This window comes from Carica papaya, chromosome 5 (genome assembly GCF_054855325.1).
Source record: "Carica papaya isolate Zhongbai chromosome 5, ASM5485532v1, whole genome shotgun sequence".
Classification (NCBI taxonomy): Eukaryota; Viridiplantae; Streptophyta; class Magnoliopsida; order Brassicales; family Caricaceae; genus Carica; species Carica papaya.
The window spans coordinates 27,910,897-27,933,395 of NC_142313.1; the positions used below are offsets into that span (position 1 = coordinate 27,910,897).

A 22,499-nucleotide genomic window follows, 5' to 3' on the forward strand; every position below is an offset into this window, starting at 1 on the left:
CCCTCCCGTCATTTATTTCCTTGTGCGTGCACTCTGCATCTCTTTTTCTCGTTCTAATATCAATTAAAATGCCCCTGCTTCTTAACTCACATTTGCGTATAAACCAGTGGACCCTAGTTCCAGTCGCGCGTAACGTCGAACGACCCGTCTGAAAAAAAAAATTAGTTCGACATGAGGACTTCCCAGGAGGTCACCCATCCGAGTACTACTCTTGCCTAAACACACTTAAATGCGGAGTTCTGATGGAATCCGGTGCATTAGTGCTGGTATGATCGCAGCTGTTTAATTTTGTGCTGCAAATACATAAACTCATTCCCCTTTCTTCCCCCTCCCGTCATTTGTTTCCTTGAGCGTGCGCACTGCACCTCCCGTTCTCGTTCTAATATCAAGTAAAATGCTACAGCGCCGTGACTCACATTTGCGAATAAACCTGAGGACCATAATTCAAGTCGCGCATAACGTCAAAAGAATCATCTGCAAAAAAATGGGTGCAACACGAGGACTTCACAAGAAAATGGGTGAAATATAAGGACTTCGTAGGAGGTAACCCATGCTAGTACTACTCTCGCCCAAGCACCCTCACCTACGGAGTTCTAATAGAATCTGTTACATTAGTGCTGGTATGATCGCACCTGTTTCATTTCGTGTTGAAAATACATACACTCCTTCTCCTTTCCTCCCCCTCCCATCAATTGTTTCCTTGTGCGTTCACACTGCACCTCTCATTCTCGTTCTAATATCGATTAAAATGCCCCTGCTTCATGACCCACATTTACGTATAAACCAGCGGACCCCAGTTCCAGTCACACGTAACGTCGAACGACCCGTCTGAAAAAAAATTGGTGCGACACGAGGACTTCCCAGGATGTCACCCATCCGAGTACTACTCTCGCCCAAGCACACTTAACAGCGGAGTTCTGATGGGATCCGGTGCATTAGTTCTCGTATGATCGCACCAGTTTAATTTCCTGCTGCAAATACATAAACTCCTCCTTTCTTCCCCCTCCCGTCATTTGTTTCCTTGTGCGTGCGCACTTCACCTCCCGTGCTCGTTCTAATATCAAGTAAAATGCTACAGTGCTGTGACTCACATTTGCGAATAAACCTGAGGACCATAATTCAAGTCGCGCGTATCGTCGAAAGAATCATCTGCAAAAAAATGGGTGCAACATGAGGACTTCCTAAGAAAATGGGTGAAATATAAGGACTTCGCCGGAGGTCACCCATCCTAGTGCTACTCTCGCCCAAGCACCCTTAACTTGCGGAGTTCTGATAGAATCCGTTGCATTGGTGCTGGTATGATTGCTCATGTTTCATTCTGCGCTGCAAATACATACACTTTTTCTCCCTCCATCCCCCCTCCCGTCAATTGTTTCCTTGTGCGTTCACACTGCACCTCTCATTCTCGTTCTAATATCGATTAAAATGCCCCTGCTTCTTGACCCACATTTGCGTATAAACCAGCGGACCCCAGTTCCAGTCACGCGTAACGTCGAACGACCCGTCTGAAAAAAAATTGGTGCGACACGAGGACTTCCCAGGATGTCACCCATCTGAGTACTACTCTCGCCCAAGCACACTTAACAGCAGGAGTTCTGATGGGATCCGGTGCATTAGTTCTCGTATGATCGCACCAGTTTAATTTCCTGCTGCAAATACATAAACTCCTCCTTTCTTCCCCCTCCCGTCATTTGTTTCCTTGTGCGTGCGCACTTCACCTCCCGTGCTCGTTCTAATATCAAGTAAAATGCTACAGTGCTGTGACTCACATTTGCGAATAAACCTGAGGACCATAATTCAAGTCGCGCGTATCGTCGAAAGAATCATCTGCAAAAAAATGGGTGCAACACGAGGACTTCCTAAGAAAATGGGTGAAATATAAGGACTTCGCCGGAGGTCACCCATCCTAGTGCTACTCTCGCCCAAGCACCCTTAACTTGCGGAGTTCTGATAGAATCCGTTGCATTGGTGCTGGTATGATTGCTCATGTTTCATTCTGCGCTGCAAATACATACACTTTTTCTCCCTCCATCCCCCCTCCCGTCAATTGTTTCCTTGTGCGTTCACACTGCACCTCTCATTCTCGTTCTAATATCGATTAAAATGCCCCTGCTTCTTGACCCACATTTGCGTATAAACCAGCGGACCCCAGTTCCAGTCACGCGTAACGTCGAACGACCCATCTGAAAAAAAATTGGTGCGACACGAGGACTTCCCAGGATGTCACCCATCCGAGTACTACTCTCGCCCAAGCACACTTAACAGCGGAGTTCTGATGGGATCCGGTGCATTAGTTCTCGTATGATCGCACCAGTTTAATTTCCTGCTGCAAATACATAAACTCCTCCTTTCTTCCCCCTCCCGTCATTTGTTTCCTTGTGCGTGCGCACTTCACCTCCCGTGCTCGTTCTAATATCAAGTAAAATGCTACAATGCTGTGACTCACATTTGCGAATAAACCTGAGGACCATAATTCAAGTCGCGCGTATCGTCAAAAGAATCATCTGCAAAAAAATGGGTGCAACACGAGGACTTCCTAAGAAAATGGGTGAAATATAAGGACTTCGCCGGAGGTCACCCATCCTAGTGCTACTCTCGCCCAAGCACCCTTAACTTGCGGAGTTCTGATAGAATCCGTTGCATTGGTGCTGGTATGATTGCTCATGTTTCATTCTGCGCTGCAAATACATACACTTTTTCTCCCTCCATCCCCCCTCCCGTCAATTGTTTCCTTGTGCGTGCACTCTGCATCTCTCATTCTCGTTCTAATATCGAATAAAATGCCCCTGCTTCTTGACTCACATTTGCGTATAAACCAACGGACCCCAGTTCCAGTCACGCGTAACGTCGAACGACCCGTCTGAAAAAAAATTGGTGCGACACGAGGACTTCCCAGGATGTCACCCATCCGAGTACTACTCTCGCCCAAGCACACTTAACAGCGGAGTTCTGATGGGATCCGGTGCATTAGTTCTCGTATGATCGCACCAGTTTAATTTCCTGCTGCAAATACATAAACTCCTCCTTTCTTCCCCCTCCCGTCATTTGTTTCCTTGTGCGTGCGCATTGCACCTCCCGTGCTCGTTCTAATATCAAGTAAAATGCTACGGTGCCGTGACTCACATTTTCGAATAAACCTGAGGACCATAATTAAAGTCGCGCGTATCGTCGAAAGAATTATCTGCAAAAAAATGGGTGCAACACGAGGACTTCCCAAGAAAATGGGTGAAATATAAGGACTTCGCAGGAGGTCACCCATCCTAGTGCTACTCTTGCCCAATCACCCTTAACTTGCGGATTTCTGATAGAATCTGTTGTATTCGTGCTGGTATGATTGCTCATGTTTCATTCTGCGCTGCAAATACATACACTTTTTCTCCCTCCATCCCCCCTCCCGTCATTTGTTTCCTTGTGCGTGCACTCTGCATCTCTCCTTCTCGTTCTAATATCGATTAAAATGCCCCTGCTTCCTGACTCATATTTGCGTATAAACCAGTGGACCCTAGTTCTAGTCGCGCGTAACGTCGAACGACCCGTCTGAAAAAAAAATTAATGCGACACGAGGACTTCCCAGGAGGTCACCCATTCGAGTACTACTCTCGCCCAAGCACACTTAACTGCGGAGTTCTGATGGGATCCGGTGCATTAGTGCTGGTATGATAGCAACTGTTTAATTCTGCGATGCAAATACGTAAACTCCTTCTCCTTTCTTCCCCCTCCCGTTATTTGTTTCCTTGTGCGTGCGCACTGCATCTCTCGTTGTCGTTCAAATATCAAGTAAAATGCCATGGCGCAGTGACTCACATTTGCGAATAAATCTGCGGACCATAATTAAAGTCGCGCGTAACGACGAACTGCACATCTGAAAAAATGAAAATAGGTGCAACACGAGAACTTCCCAGGAGGTAACCCATCATTGTACTACTTTCGCCAAAGCACACTTAACTGCGGAGTTCTGATGGGATACGGTGCATTTGTGCTGTTTGACCGCACCTGTTTAATTTTGTGCTGAAAATACATACACTCCTTCTTCCCTCCCCCCTCCAATCATTTGTTTCCTTGTGCGTTCACACTGCACCTCTCCTTCTCGTTCTAATATCGATTAAAATGCCCCTGATTCTTGACTCACATTTGCGTATAAACCAGCGGACCATAGTTCCAGTCACGCGTAACGTCGAACGACCCATCTGAAAAAAAATTGTTGCGATACGAGGACTTCCCAAGAGGTCACCCATCCGAGTACTACTCTCGCCCAAGCACGCTTAATTGCTGAGTTCTGATGGGATCCAGTACATTAGTGCTGGTATGATGCCACCTGTTTAATTCCGCGCCGCAAATACATACACTCCTTCTCCTTTCTTCCCCCTCCGTCATTTGTTTCCTTGTGCGTTCACACTCCATCTCTCCTTCTCGTTCTAATGTCGATTAAAATGCCCCTGCTTCTTGACTCACATTTGCGTATAAACCAGCGGACCCTAGTTCCAGACGCGCGTAACGTCGAACGACTAGTCTGAAAAAAAATTTGTGCGACACGAGGACTTCCTAGGAGGTCAACCATTCGAGTACTAATCTCGCCCAAGCACACTTAACTGCGGAGTTCTGATGGGATCCGGGGCTTTAGTGCTGGTATGATCGCACCTGTTTAGTTTCGCGCTGCAAATACATACATTCTTTCTCTTTTGTTCCCCCTCCCGTCATTTGTTTCCTTGTGCGTGCGCACTGCACCTCATGTTCTCGTTCTAATATCAAGTAAAATGCTACAGTGCCGTGACTCACATTTGCGAATAAACCTGAGGACCATAATTCAAGTCGTGCGTAACATCGAAAGAATCATCTGCAAAAAAATGGGTGCAACACGAGGACTTCACAAGAAAATGGGTGAAATATAAGGACTTCGCAGGAGGTAATCTATGTTATTACTACTCTCGCCCAAGCACCCTTACCTACGGAGTTCTGATAGAATCCGTTGCATTAGTGCTGGTGTGATCGCACCTGTTTCATTCTGCGCTGCAAATACATACACTTTTTCTCCTTCCCTCCCCCTCTCATTAATTGTTTCCTTATGCGTTCACACTGCACCTTTCCTTCTCGTTCTAATGTCGATTAAAATGCCCCTGCTTCTTGACTCACATTTGCGTATAAACCAGCAGACCCTAGTTCCAGTCGCGCGTAACGTCGAACGACCCGTCTGAAACAAAATTGGTGCGACACGAGGACTTCCTAAGAGGTCACCCATCCGAGTACTACTCTCGCCCAAGCACACTTAACTGCGGAGTTCTGATGGGATCCGGTGCATTAATGCTGGTATGATCGCACCCGTTTAATTCTGCGCTGCAACTACATAAAATCTTTCTCCCTTCTTCCTCCTCCCGTCATTTGTTTCCTTGTGCGTGCGCACTGCACCTCCCGTGATCGTTCTAATATCAAGTAAAATGCTACGGTGCCGTGACTCACATTTGCGAATAAACCTGAGGACCATAATTCAAGTCGTGCGTATCGTCGAAAGAATCATCTGCAAAAAAAATGGGTGCAACACGAGGACTTCCTAAGAAAATGGGTGAAATATAAGGACTTCGCAGGAGGTCACCCATCCTAGTGCTACTCTCGCCCAAGCACCCTTAACTTGCGGATTTCTGATAGAATCCGTTGCATTCGTGCTGGTAAGATTGCTCATGTTTCATTCTGCGCTGCAAATATACACACTTTTTCTCCCTCCATCCCCCCTCCCGTCATTTATTTCCATGTGCGTGCACTCTGCATCTCTCCTTCTCATTCTAATATCGATTAAAATGCCCCTGCTTCTTGACTCACATTTGCGTATAAACAAGTGGACCCTAGTTCTAGTCGCACGTAACGTCGAACGACCCGTCTGAAAAAAAAATTACTGCGGCACGAGGACTTCCCAGGAGGTCACCCATCCGTGTACTACTCTCGCCCAAGCACACTTAACTGCGGAATTCTGATGGGATCCGGTGCATTAGTGCTGGCATGATCGCACCTGTTTAATTTTGCGCTGCAAATACATAGACTCCTTCTCCTTTCTTCCCCCTCCCGTCATTTGTTTCCTTGTGCGTGCGCACTGCACCTCTCGTTCTCATTCAAATATCAAGTAAAATGCCACGGCGCTGTGACTCACATTTGCGAATAAATCTGCAGACCATAATTAAAGTCGCGCGTAATGTCGAACGGCACATCTGAAAAAAAGAAAATGGGTGCAACACGAGAACATCCCTGGAGGTAACCCATCATTGTACTACTTTCGCCAAAGCACACTTAACTGCGGAGTTCTGATGGGATCCGGTGCAATTGTGCTGGTGTGATCGCACCTCTTTCATTTCGCGTTGCAAATACATACACTCCTCCTTTCTTCCCCCTCCCGTCATTTGTTTCCTTGTGCGTTCACACTGCACCTCTCATTCTCCTTCTAATATCGATTAAAATGCCCCTGATTCTTGACTCACATTTGCGTATAAACCAGCGGACCATAGTTCCAGTCACGCGTAACGTCGAACGACCCATCTGAAAAAAAATTGTTGCGATACGAGGACTTCCCAAGAGGTCATCCATCCTAGTACTACTCTCGCCCAAACACGCTCAACTGCAGAGTTCTGATGGGATCCAGTGCATTAGTGCTGGTATGATGCCACTTGTTTAATTTTGCGCTTCAAATACATACACTCCTTCTCTTTTCTTCCTCCTCCCGTCATTTGTTTCCTTGTGCCTCCCGTACTCGTTCTAATATCAAGTAAAATGCCACGGTGCCGTGACTCACATTTGCGAATAAACCTGCAGACCATAAATCAAGTTGCGCGTAACGTCGAAAGAATCATCTACAAAAAGATGAGTGCAACACGAGGACCTCCCAAGAAAATTGGTGAAATATAAGGACTTCGCAGGAGGTCACCCATCCGAGTACTTTTCTCGCCCAAGCACCCTTAACTGCGGAGTTCTGATAGAATCCGTTGCATTAGTGCTGGTATGATCCCTCATGTTTCATTCTGCACTGCAAATACATACACTCTTTCTCCTCCCATCCCCCCTCCCGTCATTTGTTTCCTTGTGCGTGCACTCTGTATCTCTCTTTCTCGTTCTAATATCAAGTAATATGCCCCGGCACCGTGACTCACCTTTACAAATGAACCAGCGGTTTATAATTCCATTCGCGCGTAACGTCGAACAACCCATCCGAAAAAAAATAGGTGCAACACGAGGGCTTCCCAAGTGGTCACCCATCCGAGTACTACTCTCGCCCAAGCACGCCTAACTGCGGAGTTCTGATGAGATCCGAGGCTTTAGTGCTGGTATGATCACACCTGTTTAATTTCGCGCTGCAAATACATACACTTCTTCTCCTTTCTTCCCCCTCCCGTCATTTGTTTCCTTGTGCGTTCACACTTCACCTCTCATTCTCGTTCTAATATCGATTAAAATGCCCCTGCTTCTTGACTCACATTTGCGTATAAACCAGTGAACCCTAGTTCTAGTCGCACGTAACGTTGAACGACCCGTCTGAAAAAAAATTGGTGCGACACGAGGACTTCCCAGGAGGTTACCCATCCGAGTACTAATCTCGCCCAAGCACACTTCATTACGGAGTTCTGATGGGATCCGGTGCATTAATGCTGGTATGATCGCACCTATTTAATTTCGCGCTGCAAATACATAAACTCATTCCCCTTTCTTCCCCCTCCCGTCATTTGTTTCCTTGTGCGTGCGCACTGCATCTCCCGTTCTCGTTCTAATATCAAGTAAAATGCTATAGCGCCGTGACTCACATTTGCGAATAAACCTGATGACCATAATTCAAGTCGCGCGTAACGTCGAAAGAATCATCTGCAGAAAAATGGGTGCAACACGAGTACTTCACAAGAAAATGAGTGAAATATAAGGACTTCGCAGGAGGTAACCCATGCTTGTACTACTCTCGCCCAAGCACCCTTACCTACGGAGTTCTGATAGATTCCGTTGCATTAGTGCTGGTATGATCGCACCTGTTTCATTTCGTGCTGAAAATACATAGACTCCTTCTCCTTCCCTCCCCCTCCCATCAATTGTTTCCTTGTGCGTTCACACTGCACCTCTCCTTCTCGTTCTAATATCGATTAAAATGCCCCTACTTCTTGACTCACATTTGCGTATAAACTAGTGGACCCCAATTCCAGTCGCGCGTAACGTCGAACGACCCGTCTGAAAAAAAATTAGTGCGACACAAAGACTTCCTAGGAGGTCACCAATCCGAGTACTACTCTCGCCAAAGCACACTTAACTGCGGAGTTCTGATGGGATCCAGTGCATTAGTGTTGGTATGATCGCACCCGTTTAATTCCGCGCTGTAAATACATAAACTCCTTCTCCTTTCTTCCCCCTCCCGTCATTTGTTTCCTTGTGCGTGCGCACTGCACCTCCCATTCTCGTTCTAATATCAAGTAAAATTCTACAGCGCCGTGACTCACATTTGCGAATAAATCTGATGACCATAATTCAAGTCGCGCGTAATATCGAAAGAATCATCTGCAAAAAAATGGGTGCAACACGAGGACTTCACAAGAAAATGGGTGAAATATAAGGACTTCGCAGGAGGAAACCCATGCTAGTACTTCTCTCCCCCAAGCACCCTTACCTACGGAGTTCTGATAGAATCCGTTGCATTGGTGCTGGTATGATCGCACCTGTTTCATTTCGTGCTGAAAATACATACACTCCTTCTCCTTCCCTCCCCCTCCCATCAATTGTTTCCTTGTGCGTTCACACTGCACCTCTTCTTCTCGTTCTAATATCGATTAAAATGTCCCTGCTTCTTGACTCACATTTGCGTATAAACCAGCGGACCCTAGTTCCAGTCGCGCGTAACGTCGAACGACCCGTCTGAAAAAAATTTGGTGCGACACGAGGACTTCCCAGGAGGTCACCCATCCGAGTACTACTCTCGCCCAAGCACACTTAACTGCGGAGTTCTGATGGGATCCGGTGCATTAGTGCTGGTATGATCGCACCCCGTTTAATTTTGCACTGTAAATACATAAACTCATTCTCCTTTCTTCCCCCTCCCGTCATTTGTTTCCTTGTGCGTGCGCACTGCACCTCCCGTGCTCGTTCTAATATCAAGTAAAATGCTACGGTGCCGTGACTCACATTGGCGAATAAACCTGAGGACCATAATTCAAGTCGTGCGTAACGTCAAAAGAATCATCTACAAAAAAATGGGTGCAACACGAGGACTTCCTAAGAAAATAGGTTTTAATATAAGGACTTCGCATGAGGTCACCCATCCTCGTGCTACTCTCGCCCAAGCACCCTTAACTTGCGAAGTTCTGATAGACTCCGTTGTATTGGTGCTGGTATGATCGCTCATGTTTCATTCTGCGCTGCAAATACATACACTCTTTCTCCCTCCATCCCCTCTCCCGTCATTTGTTTCCTTGTGCCTGCACTCTGCATCTCTCCTTCTTGTTCTAATATCAAGTAAAATGCCCTGGCATCGTGACTCACCTTTGCAAATGAACCAGCGGTTTATAATTGCATTCGCGCGTAACGTCGAACGATCCATCCGAAAAAAAATGGGTGCAACACAAGGACTTCCCAGGAGGTCACCACTCCGAGTACTACTCCCGCCCAAGCACACTTAACTGCTAAGTTCTGATGGGATACGGTGCATTAGTGCTGGTATGATGGCACCTATTTAATTTCGCGCTGCAAATACATACACTCCTTCTTCTTTCTTCCCCTTCCCGTCATTTGTTTCCTTGTGCGTGTGCACTGCACCTCTCGTTCTCGTATAAATATCAAGTAAAATGCCACGGCGCAGTGACTCACATTTTCGAATAAATCTGCGGACTATAATTAAAGTCACGCGTAACGTTGAATGGCACATCTGAAAAAAAAAATGGGTGCAACACGAGAACTTCCCAGGAGGTAACCCATCCTTGTACTACTTTCGTCAAAGCACACTTAACTGCGGAGTTCTGATGGGATGCGGTGCATTTGTGCTGGTGTGACCGCACCTGTTTAATTTCGTGCTGAAAATACATACACTCCTTCTTCCCTCCCCCCTCCCATCATTTGTTTCCTTGTGCATTCACTCTGCACCTCTCCTTCTCGTTCTAATATCGATTAAAATGCCCCTGCTTCTTGACTCACATTTGCGTATAAACCAGCGGAACATAGTTCCAATCGCGCGTAACGTCGAACGACCTGTCTGAAAAAAAAAATTAGTGCAATAAGAGGACTTCCCAGGAGGTCACCCATCCGAGTACTACTCTCGCCCAAGCACACTTAACTGCAGAGTTATGATGGGATCCGTTGCATTAGTGCTGGTATGATCGCACCCGTTTAATTTTGCGCTGCAAATATATAAACTCCTTCTCCTTTCTTCCCCCTCCCGTCATTTGTTTCCTTGTGCGTGCGCACTGTACCTCCCGTGCTCATTTTAATATCAAGTAAAATGTTACGATGCCGTGACTCACAATTGCGAATAAACCTGAGGACCAAAATTCAAGTCGCGCGTAACGTCAAAAGAATCATCTGCAAAAAAATGGGTGCAACACGAGAACTTCCCAGGAGGTAACCCATCCTTGTACTACTTTCGCCAAAGCACACTTAACTGCGGAGTTCTGATGGGATGCGGTGCATTTGTGCTGGTGTGACCGCACCTGTTTAATTTTGTGCTGAAAATACATACACTCCTTCTTCCCTCCCCCCTCCCATCATTTGTTTCCTTGTGCATTCACTCTGCACCTCTCCTTCTCGTTCTAATATCGATTAAAATGCCCCTGCTTCTTGACTCACATTTGCGTATAAACCAGCGGAACATAGTTCCAATCGCGCGTAACGTCGAACGACCTGTCTGAAAAAAAAAATTAGTGCAATAAGAGGACTTCCCAGGAGGTCACCCATCCGAGTACTACTCTCGCCCAAGCACACTTAACTGTAGAGTTATGATGGGATCCGTTGCATTAGTGCTGGTATGATCGCACCCGTTTAATTTCGCGCTGCAAATACATAAACTCCTTCTCCTTTCTTCCCCCTCCCGTCATTTGTTTCCTTGTGCGTGCGCACTGTACCTCCCGTGCTCATTTTAATATCAAGTAAAATGTTACGATGCCGTGACTCACAATTGCGAATAAACCTGAGGACCAAAATTCAAGTCGCGCGTAACGTCAAAAGAATCATCTGCAAAAAAATGGGTGCAACACGAGAACTTCCCAAGTGGTCACCCATCCGAGTACTACTCTCGCCCAAGCACACTTAACTGCGGAGTTATGATGGGATCGGTTGTATTAGTGCTGGTATGATCGCACCTGTTTAATTTCGCACTGCAAATACATAAACTCCTTCTCCTTTCTTCCCCCTCCCGTCATTTATTTCCTTGTGCGTGAACTCTGCATCTCTCTATCTCGTTCTAATATCAAGTTATATGCCCCGGCACCGTGACTCACCTTTGCAAATGAACCAGCGGTTTATAATTCCATTCGCGCATAACGTCGAACATCCCATCCGAAAAAAAAATAGGTGGAACACGAGGGCTTCCCAGGTGGTGACCCATCCGAGTACTACTCTCGCCCAAACACACTTAACTGCGGCGTTCTGATGGGATCCGGAGCTTTAGTGCTGGTATGATCGCACCCGTTTAAGTTCGTGCTGCAAATACATAAACTACTTCTCCGTTCTTCCCCCTCCCGTCATTTGTTTCCTTGTGCGTGCGCACTGCACCTCTCGTTCTCGTTCAAATATCAAGTAAAATGCCACATCGCCGTGACTCACATTTACGAATAAATCTGCGGACCATAATTAAAGTCGCGCGTAACGTCGAACGGCACATCTGAAAAAAAGAAAATGGGTGCAACACGAGAACTTCCCAGGAGGTAACTCATCATTGTACTACTTTCGTCAAAGCACACTTAACTGCGGAGTTCTGATGGGATCCGGTGCATTAGTGCTGGTATGACCGCACACGTTTAATTTCGTGCTGCAAATACATAAACTCCTTCTCCTTTCTTCCCCCTCCCGTCATTTGTTTCCTTGTATGTGCGCACTGCACCTCTCGTTCTCGTTCAAATATCAAGTAAAATACCACGGCGCCGTGACTCACATTTGCGAATTAATCTGCGGACCATAATTAAAGTCGCGCGTAACGTCGAACGGCACATCTGAAAAAAAGAAAATGGGTGCAACACGAGAACATCCCAGGAGGTAACCCATCATTGTACTACTTTCGCCAAAGCACACTTAACTGCGGAGTTCTGATGGGATCGGGTGCATTTGTGCTGGTGTTACCGCACCTGTTTAATTTCGTGCTGAAAATACATACACTCCTTATTCCCTCCCCCCCTCCCATCATTTGTTTCGTTGTGCGTTCACACTGCACCTCTCCTTCTCGTTCTAATATCGATTAAAATGCCCCTGATTCTTGACTCACATTTGCGTATAAACCAGCTGACCATAGTTCCAGTCGCGCGTAACGTCGAACGACCCATCTAAAAAAAAATTGTTGCGATACGAGGACTTCCCAAGAGGTCACCCATCCGAGTACTATTCTCTCCCAAGCACACTAAACTGCAGAGTTCTGATGGGATCCAGTGCATTAGTGCTGGTATGATGCCACTTGTTTAATTTTGCGCTTCAAATGCCTACACTCCTTTTCTTTTCTTCCTCATCCCGTCATTTGTTTCCTTGTGCGTGCGCACTGCACCTCCTGTACTCGTTCTAATATCAAGTAAAATGCCACGGCGCCGTGACTCACATTTGCGAAGAAACCTACAGACCATAAATCAAGTCGCGCATAACGTCGAAAGAATCATCTGCAAAAAGACGGGTGGGGGGATGGGAGGAGAAAAAGTGTATGTATTTGCAGTACAGAATGAAACATGAGGGATCATACCAGCACTAATGCAACGGATTCTATCAGAACTCCGCAGTTAAGGGTGCTTGGGCGAGAAAAGTACTCGGATGGGTGACCTCCTGCGAAGTCCTTATATTTCACCCATTTTCTTGGGAGGTCCTTGTGTTGCACCCATCTTTTTGCAGATGATTCTTTCGACGTTACGCGCGAATGGAATTATAAACCGCTGGTTCATTTGCAAAGGTGAGTCACGGCGTCGTGGCATTTTACTTGATATTAGAACGAGTTCGGGAGGTGCAGAGCGAACGCAAAATGAAACAAATGACGGGAGGAGGAAAAAAAAAGAGAAGGAGTGTATGTATTTGAAGCGCAAAATTAAACAAGTGGCATCATACCAGCACTAATACACTGGATCCCATCAGAACTCTGCAGTTAAGTTTCGCAACAATTTTTTTTCAGATGGGTCGTTCGACGTTACGCGCGACTGGAACTATGGTCTGCTGGTTTATACGCAAATGTGAGTCAAGAATCAGGGGCATTTTAATCGATATTAGAACGAGAATGAGAGGTGCAGTGTGAACGCATAAGGAAACAAATGATGGGAGGGGGGGAGGGAAGAAGGAGTGTATGTATTTTCAGCACGAAATTAAACAGGTGCGGTCACACCAGCACAAATGCACCCGATCCGATCAGAACTCCGCAGTTAAGTGTGCTTTGGCGAAAGTAGTACAATGATGGGTTACCTCCTGGGAAGTTCTCGTGTTGCACCCATTTTCTTTTTTTCAGATGTGCCGTTCGACGTTACGCGCGACTTTAATTATGGTCCGCAGATTTATTCACAAATGTGAGTCACGGTGCCGTGGCATTTTACATGATATTTGAACGACAACGAGAGGTGCAGTGCGCACGCACAAGGAAACAAATGACGGGAGGGGGAAGAAAGGAGAAGGAGTTTATGTATTTACAGCGCAAAATTAAACAAGTGCGATCATACCAGTACTAATACATCAGATCCCATCAGAACTCCACAGTCAAGTGTGCTTGGGCAAGAGTAGTACTCGGATGGGTGACCTCTTGGGAAGTCCTAGTGTCGCATTAATTTTTTTTTTTAGACGGGTCGTTCGACGTTACGCGCGACTAGAAGTAGGGTCCACTGGTTTATACGCAAATGTGAGTCAAGAAGCAGGGGCATTTTAATCGATATTAGAACGAGAATGAGAGATGCAGAGTGCATGCACAAGGAAACAAATGACGGGAGGGGGGATGGAGGGAGAAAAAGTGTATGTATTTGCAGCGCAAAATGAAACATGAGCAATCATACCAGCACGAATGCAACGGATTCTATCATAAATCCGCAAGTTAAGGGTGCTTGGGCGAGAGTAGCACTAGGATGGGTGACCTCCTGCGAAGTCCTTATATTTCACCCATTTTCTTAGGATGTCCTCGTGTTGCACCCATTTTTTTGCAGATGATTCTTTCGACGATACGCGCGACTTGAATTATGGTCCTCAGGTTTATTCGCAAATGTGAGTCACGGCACCGTAGCATTTTACTTGATATTAGAACGAGCACGGGAGGTGCAGTGCGCACGCACAAGGAAACAAATGATGGAGGGGGAAGAAAGGAGAAGGAGTTTATGTATTTGCAGCGTGGAATTAAACGAGTGCAATCATACCAGCACTAATGCACCAGATTCCATCAGAACTCCGCAGTTAATTGTGCTTGGGCGAGAGTAGTACTCGGATGGGTGACCTCCTGGGAAGTCCTTGTGTCGCACTAATTTTTTTTCAGACGGGTCGTTCGACGTTACGAGCGACTGGAATTAGGGTCCGCTGGTTTATACGCAAATGTGAGTCAAGAAGCAGGGGCATTTTAATCGATATTAGAACGAGAATGAGAGGTGAAGTGTGAACGCACAAGGAAACAAATGACGGGAGGGGGAAGAAAGGAGAAGGAGTTTATGTATTTGCAGCGTGGAATTAAACGCGTGCGATCATACCAGCACTAATGCACCGGATCCCATCAGAACTCCGCAGTTAAGTGTGCTTTGGCGAAAGTAGTACAATGATGGGTTACCTCGTGGGAAGTTCTCGTGTTGCACCCATTTTCTTTTTTTCAGATGTACCGTTCGACGTTACGCGCGACTTTAATTATGGTCCGCAGATTTATTCGCAAATGTAAGTCACGGCGTCGTGGCATTGTACTTGATATTTGAACGAGCTCGAGAGGTGCAGTGCGCACGCACTTGGAAACAAATGACGGGAGGGGGAAGAAAGGAGAAGGAGTTTATGTATTTGCAGCGCAAAATTAAACAAGTGCGATCATACCAGCACTAATGCACCAGATCCCATCAGAACTCCGTAGTTAAGTGTGTTTGGGCGAGAGTAGTACTCGGATGGGTGACCTCTTGGGAAGTTCTCGTGTCGCACTAATTTTTTTTTCAGATGGGTCGTTCGACGTTACGCGCGTCTGGAACTAGGGTCCACTGGTTTATACGCAAATGTGAGTCAAGAAGCAGGGGCATTTTAATCGATATTAGAACGAGAAAGAGAGATGCAGAGTGCACGCAAAAGGAAACAAATGACGGGAGGGGGGATGGAGGGAGAAAAAGTGTATGTATTTGCAGCGCAGAATGAAACAGGAGCAATCATACCAGCACCAATGCAACGGATTCTATCCGAACTCCGCAAGTTAAGGGTGCTTGGGCGAGAGTAGCACTAGGATGGGTGACTTCCTGCGAAGTCCTTATATTTCACCCATTTTCTTAGGAAGTCCTTGTGTTGTACCTATTTTTTTACAGATGATTCTTTCGACGATACGCGTGACTTGAATTATGGTCCACAGGTTTATTCGCAAATGTGAGTCACGGCGCCGTAGCATTTTACTTGACATTAGAACGAGCACGGGAGGTGCAGTGCGCACGCACAAGGAAACAAATAACGGGAGGGGGAAGAAAAGAGAAGGAGTTTATGTATTTGCAGCGCGGAATTAAACGGGTGGGATCATACCAGCACTAATGCACCTGATCCAATCAGAACTCCGCAGTTAAGTGAGCTTGGGCGAGAGTAGTACTCTGATCGGTGACCTCCTGGGCAGTCCTCGTGTCGCACCAATTTTTTTTCAAATGGGTTGTTCGACGTTACGCGCGACTGGAACTAGGGTACGCTGGTTTATACGCAAATGTGTGTCAAGAATCAGGGGCATTTTAATCGATATTAGAACGAGAAGGAGAGGTGCAGTGTGAACACACAAAGAAACAAATGATGGGAGGGGGGGAGGGAAGAAGGAGTGTATGTATTTTCAGCACGAAATTAAACAGGTGCGGTCACACCAGCACAAAAGCACCGGATCCCATCAGAACTCCGCAGTTAAGTGTGCTTTGGCGAAAGTAGTACAATGATGGGTTACCTCCTGGGAAGTTCTCGTGTTGCACCCATTTTTTTTTTTAGATGTGTCGTTCGACGTTACGCGCGACTTGAATTATGGTCCTCCGGTTTATTCGCAAATGTGAGTCACGGCGTCGTGGCATTTCACTTGATATTAGAACGAGAACGGGAGGTGCAGTGCGCACGCACAAGGAAACAAATGACGGGAGGGGGAAGAAAGGGGAATGAGTTTATGTATTTGCAGCGCGAAATTAAACAGTTGCGATCATACCAGCACCAATGCACCGGATCCCATTAGAACTGTGCAGTGAAGTTTGCTTGGGCGAGACTAGTACTCGGATGGGTGACCTCCTGGGAAGTCCTCGTGTCGCACCAATTTTTTTTCAGACGGGTCGTTCGACGTTACGCGCGTCTGGAACTAGGGTCCGCTGGTTTATACGCAAATGTGAGTCAAGAAGCAGGGGCATTTTAATCGATATTAGAACGAGAATGAGAGGTGAAGTGTGAACGCACAAGGAAACAAATTATGGGAGGGGGGAGGGAAGAAGGAGTGTATGTATTTTCAGCACGAAATTAAACAGGTGCGGTCACACCAGCACAAATGCACCGGATCCCATCAGAACTCCGCAGTTAAGTGTGCTTTGGCGAAAGTAGTACAATGATGGGTTACCTCCTGGGATGTTCTCGTGTTGCACCCATTTTCTTTTTTTCAGATGTCTCGTTCGACGTTACGTGCGACTTTAATTATGGTCCGCAGATTTATTCGCAAATGTGAGTCACGGCGCCGTTGCATTTTACTTGATAGTAGAACGAGAACGAGAGGTGCAGTGCGCACGCACAAGGAAACAAATGACGGGAGGGGGAAGAAAGGAGATGGAGTTTATGTATTTGCAGCGCGAAATTAAACTGGTGCGATCATACCAGCACTAATGCAACGGATTCTATCAGAACTCCGTAGGTAAGGGTGCTTGGGCGAGAGTAGTACTAGCATGGGTTACCTCATGCGAAGTCCTTATATTTCACCCATTTTCTTGTGAAGTCCTCGTGTTGCACCCATTTTTTTACAGATGATTCTTTCCACGTTACGCGCGACTTGTATTATGGTCCTTAGGTTTGTTCGCAAATGTGAGTCACGGTGCTGTAGCATTTTACTTGATATTAGAACGAGAACGGGAGGTGCAGTGCGCACGCACAAGGAAACAAATGATGGGAGGGGGAAGAAAGGGGAATGAGTTTATGTATTTGCAGCGCAAAATTAAACAGGTGTGATCATACCAGCACTAATGCATCGGATCCCATCAGAACTCCGCTGTTAAGTGTGCTTGGGCGAGATTAGTACTCGGATGGGTGACCTACTGGGAAGTCCTCGTGTCGCACCAATTTTTTTTCAGATGGTTCGTTTGACGTTACGCACGTCTGGAACTAGGGTCCGCTGGTTTATACGCAAATGTGAGTCAAGAAGCAGGGGCATTTTAATCAATATTAGAACAAGAATTAGAGGTGAAGTGTGAACGCACAATGAAATAAATGAAGGGAGGGGGAAGAAAGGAGGAGTGTATGTATTTACAGCGCGAAATTAAACAGGTGCGATCATACCAGCACTACAGCCCCGGATCCCATCAGAACTCCGTAGTTAAGTGTGCTTGGGCGAGAGTAGTACTCGGATCGGTGACCACCTGGGAAGCGCTTGTGTTGCACCTATTTTTTTCAGATGGGTTGTTCGACGTTACGCGCGAAAAGAAATCTTATCCACTAGTTCATTTGCAAAGGTGAGTTACGGCGCCGTGGCATTTTACTTGATATTTGAACGAGAACGAGAGGTGCAGTGCGCACGCACAAGGAAACAAATGACGGGAGGGGGGATGGAAGGAGAAAGAGTGTATGTATTTGCAGTGCAGAAATAAACATGAGGGATCATACCAGCACTAATGCAACGGATTCTATCAGAACTCCGCAGTTAAGGGTGTTTGGGCGAGAAAAGTACTCGGATGGGTGACCTCCTGCGAAGTCCTTATATTTCACCTATTTTCTTGGGAGGTCCTCGTGTTGCACCCATCTTTTTGTAGATGATTCTTTCGACGTTACGCGCGACTTGATTTATGGTCCGCAGGTTTATTCACAAATGTGAGTCACGGCGCCGTTGCATTTTACTTGATAGTAGAACGAGTACGGGAGGCGCAGTGCGCACGCACAAGGAAACAAATGACGGGATGTGGAAGAAAAGAGAAGGAGTGTATGTATTTGAAGCGCAAAATTGAACAAGTGGCATCATACCAGCGCTAATGCACTGGATCCCATCAGAAACCTGCAGTTAAGTGTGCTTGGGCGAGAGTAGTACTCGGATTGGTGACCTCTTGGGAAGTCCTCGTATCGCAACAATTTTTTTTCAGATGGATCGTTCGACGTTACATGCGACTAGAACTATGGTCCGCTGGTTTATACGCAAATGTTAGTCAAGAATCAGGGGCATTTTAATCGATGTTAGAACGAGAAGGAGAGGTGCAGTGTGAACGCACAAGGAAACAAATGATGGGAGGGGGGGAGGGAAGAAGGAGTGTATGTATTTTTAGCACGAAATTAAACAGGTGCGGTCACATCAGAACTCCGCAGTTAAGTGTGCTTTGGCGAAAGTAGTACAATGATGTGTTACCTTCTGGGAAGTTCTCGTGTTGCACCCATTTTCTTTTTTTTAGATGTGCAGTTCGACGTTACGCGCGACTTTAATTATGGTCCGCAGATTTATTCACAAATGTAAGTCACGGCGCCGTGGCATTTTACTTGATATTTGAACGAGAACGAGAGGTGCAGTGCGCCGCACAAGGAAACAAATGACGGGAGGGGGAAGAAAGGAGAAGGAATTTATGTATTTGCAGTGCGAAATTAAACAGGTGCGATCATACCAGCACTAATGCACCGGATCCCATTAGAACTCTGCAGTTAAGTGTGCTTGGGCGAGAGTAGTACTCAAATGGGTGACCTCTTAGAAAGTCCTCGTGACGCACTATTTTTTTTTTCAGACGGGTCGTTCGATGTTACGCGCGACTGGAACTAGGGTCCACTGGTTTATACGCAAATGTGAGTCAAGAAGCAGGGGCATTTTAATCGATATTAGAACGAGAAGGAGAGATGCAGAGTGCACGCACAAGGAAACAAATGACGGGAGGGGGGATGGAGGGAGAAAAAATGTATCTATTTGCAGTGCAGAATGAAACATGAGCAATCATACCAGCACCAATGCAACGGATTCTATCAGAACTCCGCAAGTTAAGGGTGCTTGGGCGAGAGTAGCACTAGGATGGGTTACCTCCTACGAAGTCCTTATATTTCACCCATTTTCTTAGGAAGTCCTCGTGTTGCACACATTTTTTTGCAGATGATTCTTTCGATGATACGCGCGACTTGAATTATGGTCCTCAGGTTTATTCGCAAATGTGAGTCACGGCACCGTAGCATTTTACTTTATATTAGAACGAGCACGGGAGGTGCAGTGCGCACGCACAAGGAAACAAATGACGGGAGGGGGAAGAAAGGAGAAGGAGTTTATGTATTTGCAGCGCGGAATTAAACGGATGCGATCATACCACCACTAACGCACCGGATCCCATCATAACTCCGCGATTAAGTGTTCTTGGGCGAGAGTAGTACTCGGATGGGTGACCTCCTGGGAAGTCCTCGTGTCGCACCAATTTTTTTTCAGACGGGTCGTTCGACGTCACGCGTGACTGGAACTGGGGTCCGCTGGTTTATACGCAAATGTGAGTCAAGAAGCAGGGGCATTTTAATCGATATTAGAATGAGAAGGCGAGGTGCAGTGTGAACGCACAAGGAAACAATTGATGGGAGGGGGAGGGAAGGAGAAAGAGTGTATGTATTTTCAGCACGAAATGAAACAGGTGCGATCATACCAGCACTAATGGAACGGATTCTATCAGAACTCCGTAGGTAAGGGTGCTTGGGCGAGAGTAGTACTAGCATGGGTTACCTCTTGCGAAGTCCTTATATTTCACCCATTTTCTTGCGAAGTCCTCGTGTTGCACCCATTTTCTTTTTTTCAGATGTGTCGTTCGACATTACGCGCGACTTTAATTATGGTCCGCAGATTTATTCGCAAATGTGAGTCACGGCGCTGTACCATTTTACTTGATATTAAAATGAGAACAGGAGGTTCAGTGCGCACGCACAAGGAAACAAATAACGGGAGGGGGAAGAAAGGAGAATAAGTTTATGTATTTGCAGCGCGAAATGAAACAGGTGCGATCATACCAGCACTAATGCAACGGATTCTATTAGAACTCCGTAGGTAAGGGTGCTTGGGCGAGAGTAGTACTAGCATGGGTTACCTCCTGCGAAGTCCTTATATTTCACCCATTTTCTTGTGAAGTCCTCGTGTTGCACCCATTTTTTTGCAGATGATTCTTTTGACGTTACGCGCGACTTGAATTATGGTCCTCAGGTTTATTCGCAAATGTGAGTCACGGCACTGTAACATTTTATTGATATTAGAACGAGAACGGGAGGTGCAGTGCGCACGCACAAGGAAACAAATGACGGGAGGGGGAAGAAGGGGGAGTGAGTTTATGTATTTGCAGCGCGAAATTAAATAGGTGCGATCGTACCAGCACTAATGCACCGGATCCCATCAGAACTCCGCAGTGAAGTGTGCTTGGGCGAGATTAGTACTCGGATGGGTGACCTCCTGGGAAGTCCTCGTGTCGCACCAATTTTTTTTCAGACGGGTCGTTCGACGTTACGCGCGTATGGAATGAGGGTCCGCTGGTTTATACGCAAATGTGAGTCAAGAAGCAGGGGCATTTTAATCGATATTTGAACGAGAATGAGAGGTGAAGTGTGAACGCACAAGGAAACAAATGACAGGAGGGGGAAGAAAGGAGAAGGAGTGTATGTATTTGCAGCGCTAAATTAAACAAGTGCGATCATACCAGCACTAAAGCTCCGGATCCCATCAGAACTCCGCAGTTAAGTGTGCTTGGGCGAGCATAGTACTCGGATGGGTGACCACTTGGGAAGCCCTCGTCTTGCACCTATTTTTTTTCGGATGAGTTGTTCGACGTTACGCGCGAATAGAATTATAAACCGCTGGTTCATTTACAAAGATGAGTCACGGTGCCGGGGCATATTACTTGATATTAGAACGAGAAAGAGAAATGCAGAGTGCACGCACAAAGAAACAAATGACGGGAGGGGGGATGGGAGGAGAAAGAGTGTATGTATTTACAGTGCAGAATGAAACATGAGGGATCATACCAGCACTAATGCAACGGATTCTATAACACCTCCGCAATTAAGGGTGCTTGGGCGAGAAAAGTACTCGGATGGGTGACCTCCTGCGAAGTCCTTATATTTCACCCATTTTCTTGGGAGGTCCTCGTGTTGCACCCATCTTTTTGTCGATGATTCTTTTGACGTTACGCGCGACTTGATTTATGGTCCGCAGGTTTATTCGCAAATTTGGGTCACGGTGTCGTGGCATTTTACTTGATATTATAACGAGTACGGGAGGTGCAGTGCGCACGCACAAGAAAACAAATGACGGGAGGAGGAAGAAAAGAGAAGGAGTGTATGTATTTGAAGCGCAAAGTTAAACAAGTGGCATCATACCAGCACTAATGCACTGGATCCCATCAGAACTCTGCAGTTAAGTGTACTTTGGCGAAAGTAGTACAATGATGGGTTACCTCCTGGGAAGTTCTCGTGTTGCACCCATTTTCCTTTTTTCAGATGTGCCGTTCGACGTTACGCGCGACTTTAATTATGGTCCGCAGATTTATTCGCAATTGTGAGTCACGGCGCCGTGGCATTTTACTAGATATTTGAACGAGAACGAGAGGTGCAGTGCGCACGCACAAGGAAACAAATGACGGGAGGGGGAAGAAAGGAGAAGGAGTGTATGTATTTTCAGCACGAAATGAAACAGGTGTGATCATACCAGCACTAATGCAACGGATTCTATCAGAACTCCGTAGGTAAGGGTGCTTGGGCGAGAGTAGTACTTGCATGGGTTACCTCCTGCGAAGTCCTCATATTTCACCCATTTTCTTGTGAAGTCCTCGTGTTGCACCCATTTTTTTGCAGATGATTCTTTCGACGTTACGCGCGACTTGAATTATGGTCCTCAGGTTTATTCGCAAATGTGAGTCACGGCGCTGTAGCATTTTACTTGATATTAGAACGAGAACGGGAGGTGCAGTGCGCACGCACAAGGAAACAAATGACGGGAAGGGGAAGAAAGGAGAATGAGTTTATGTATTTGCAGC

General features: G+C 46.4%; 4 non-coding genes and 36 pseudogenes across 4 annotated transcripts; 15 read left to right on the plus strand and 25 right to left on the minus strand.

Annotated features, from left to right (window-relative positions):
- Window positions 1-839: 839 nt before the first annotated feature.
- Window positions 840-958, minus strand: LOC148257909 (5S ribosomal RNA; annotated as a pseudogene).
- Window positions 959-1,516: 558 nt separating this feature from the next.
- Window positions 1,517-1,636, minus strand: LOC148257910 (5S ribosomal RNA; annotated as a pseudogene).
- A 558-nt stretch (window positions 1,637-2,194) lies between these two features.
- On the minus strand, window positions 2,195-2,313 carry LOC148257911 (5S ribosomal RNA; annotated as a pseudogene).
- Window positions 2,314-2,871: 558 nt separating this feature from the next.
- Window positions 2,872-2,990, minus strand: LOC148257912 (5S ribosomal RNA; annotated as a pseudogene).
- Window positions 2,991-3,549: 559 nt separating this feature from the next.
- LOC148257913 (5S ribosomal RNA) lies at window positions 3,550-3,668 on the minus strand (annotated as a pseudogene).
- A 209-nt stretch (window positions 3,669-3,877) lies between these two features.
- Window positions 3,878-3,995, minus strand: LOC148257914 (5S ribosomal RNA; annotated as a pseudogene).
- A 203-nt stretch (window positions 3,996-4,198) lies between these two features.
- LOC148257915 (5S ribosomal RNA) lies at window positions 4,199-4,316 on the minus strand (annotated as a pseudogene).
- Window positions 4,317-4,521: 205 nt separating this feature from the next.
- Window positions 4,522-4,640, minus strand: LOC148257916 (5S ribosomal RNA; annotated as a pseudogene).
- A 559-nt stretch (window positions 4,641-5,199) lies between these two features.
- Window positions 5,200-5,318, minus strand: LOC148257917 (5S ribosomal RNA). Its single transcript, XR_015819968.1, has one exon. It is a non-coding gene; the product is annotated as a 5S ribosomal RNA (ribosomal RNA).
- Window positions 5,319-5,881: 563 nt separating this feature from the next.
- Window positions 5,882-6,000, minus strand: LOC148257918 (5S ribosomal RNA; annotated as a pseudogene).
- A 209-nt stretch (window positions 6,001-6,209) lies between these two features.
- Window positions 6,210-6,328, minus strand: LOC148257919 (5S ribosomal RNA; annotated as a pseudogene).
- A 202-nt stretch (window positions 6,329-6,530) lies between these two features.
- Window positions 6,531-6,648, minus strand: LOC148257920 (5S ribosomal RNA; annotated as a pseudogene).
- A 548-nt stretch (window positions 6,649-7,196) lies between these two features.
- LOC148257921 (5S ribosomal RNA) lies at window positions 7,197-7,315 on the minus strand (annotated as a pseudogene).
- Window positions 7,316-7,520: 205 nt separating this feature from the next.
- LOC148257922 (5S ribosomal RNA) lies at window positions 7,521-7,639 on the minus strand (annotated as a pseudogene).
- A 559-nt stretch (window positions 7,640-8,198) lies between these two features.
- On the minus strand, window positions 8,199-8,317 carry LOC148257923 (5S ribosomal RNA; annotated as a pseudogene).
- Window positions 8,318-8,876: 559 nt separating this feature from the next.
- On the minus strand, window positions 8,877-8,995 carry LOC148257924 (5S ribosomal RNA). The gene has a single exon (XR_015820131.1). It is a non-coding gene; the product is annotated as a 5S ribosomal RNA (ribosomal RNA).
- Window positions 8,996-9,558: 563 nt separating this feature from the next.
- Window positions 9,559-9,677, minus strand: LOC148257925 (5S ribosomal RNA; annotated as a pseudogene).
- A 207-nt stretch (window positions 9,678-9,884) lies between these two features.
- LOC148257926 (5S ribosomal RNA) lies at window positions 9,885-10,003 on the minus strand (annotated as a pseudogene).
- A 205-nt stretch (window positions 10,004-10,208) lies between these two features.
- Window positions 10,209-10,327, minus strand: LOC148257927 (5S ribosomal RNA; annotated as a pseudogene).
- A 205-nt stretch (window positions 10,328-10,532) lies between these two features.
- On the minus strand, window positions 10,533-10,651 carry LOC148257928 (5S ribosomal RNA; annotated as a pseudogene).
- A 205-nt stretch (window positions 10,652-10,856) lies between these two features.
- Window positions 10,857-10,975, minus strand: LOC148257929 (5S ribosomal RNA; annotated as a pseudogene).
- Window positions 10,976-11,180: 205 nt separating this feature from the next.
- LOC148257930 (5S ribosomal RNA) lies at window positions 11,181-11,299 on the minus strand (annotated as a pseudogene).
- Window positions 11,300-11,505: 206 nt separating this feature from the next.
- On the minus strand, window positions 11,506-11,624 carry LOC148257931 (5S ribosomal RNA; annotated as a pseudogene).
- Window positions 11,625-11,833: 209 nt separating this feature from the next.
- Window positions 11,834-11,952, minus strand: LOC148257932 (5S ribosomal RNA; annotated as a pseudogene).
- A 209-nt stretch (window positions 11,953-12,161) lies between these two features.
- Window positions 12,162-12,280, minus strand: LOC148257933 (5S ribosomal RNA; annotated as a pseudogene).
- A 1,210-nt stretch (window positions 12,281-13,490) lies between these two features.
- LOC148257934 (5S ribosomal RNA) lies at window positions 13,491-13,609 on the plus strand (annotated as a pseudogene).
- A 209-nt stretch (window positions 13,610-13,818) lies between these two features.
- Window positions 13,819-13,937, plus strand: LOC148257935 (5S ribosomal RNA; annotated as a pseudogene).
- A 562-nt stretch (window positions 13,938-14,499) lies between these two features.
- Window positions 14,500-14,618, plus strand: LOC148257936 (5S ribosomal RNA; annotated as a pseudogene).
- Window positions 14,619-14,823: 205 nt separating this feature from the next.
- LOC148257937 (5S ribosomal RNA) lies at window positions 14,824-14,942 on the plus strand (annotated as a pseudogene).
- A 209-nt stretch (window positions 14,943-15,151) lies between these two features.
- On the plus strand, window positions 15,152-15,270 carry LOC148257938 (5S ribosomal RNA). Its single transcript, XR_015820085.1, has one exon. It is a non-coding gene; the product is annotated as a 5S ribosomal RNA (ribosomal RNA).
- An 885-nt stretch (window positions 15,271-16,155) lies between these two features.
- On the plus strand, window positions 16,156-16,274 carry LOC148257939 (5S ribosomal RNA; annotated as a pseudogene).
- A 207-nt stretch (window positions 16,275-16,481) lies between these two features.
- Window positions 16,482-16,600, plus strand: LOC148257940 (5S ribosomal RNA; annotated as a pseudogene).
- A 203-nt stretch (window positions 16,601-16,803) lies between these two features.
- Window positions 16,804-16,922, plus strand: LOC148257941 (5S ribosomal RNA; annotated as a pseudogene).
- A 563-nt stretch (window positions 16,923-17,485) lies between these two features.
- Window positions 17,486-17,604, plus strand: LOC148257942 (5S ribosomal RNA; annotated as a pseudogene).
- A 202-nt stretch (window positions 17,605-17,806) lies between these two features.
- Window positions 17,807-17,925, plus strand: LOC148257943 (5S ribosomal RNA; annotated as a pseudogene).
- Window positions 17,926-19,110: 1,185 nt separating this feature from the next.
- LOC148257944 (5S ribosomal RNA) lies at window positions 19,111-19,229 on the plus strand (annotated as a pseudogene).
- Window positions 19,230-19,791: 562 nt separating this feature from the next.
- Window positions 19,792-19,910, plus strand: LOC148257945 (5S ribosomal RNA; annotated as a pseudogene).
- Window positions 19,911-20,826: 916 nt separating this feature from the next.
- On the plus strand, window positions 20,827-20,945 carry LOC148257946 (5S ribosomal RNA). Its single transcript, XR_015820321.1, has one exon. It is a non-coding gene; the product is annotated as a 5S ribosomal RNA (ribosomal RNA).
- A 205-nt stretch (window positions 20,946-21,150) lies between these two features.
- LOC148257947 (5S ribosomal RNA) lies at window positions 21,151-21,269 on the plus strand (annotated as a pseudogene).
- An 888-nt stretch (window positions 21,270-22,157) lies between these two features.
- LOC148257948 (5S ribosomal RNA) lies at window positions 22,158-22,276 on the plus strand (annotated as a pseudogene).
- The last annotated feature ends 223 nt before the right edge of the window (window positions 22,277-22,499 follow it).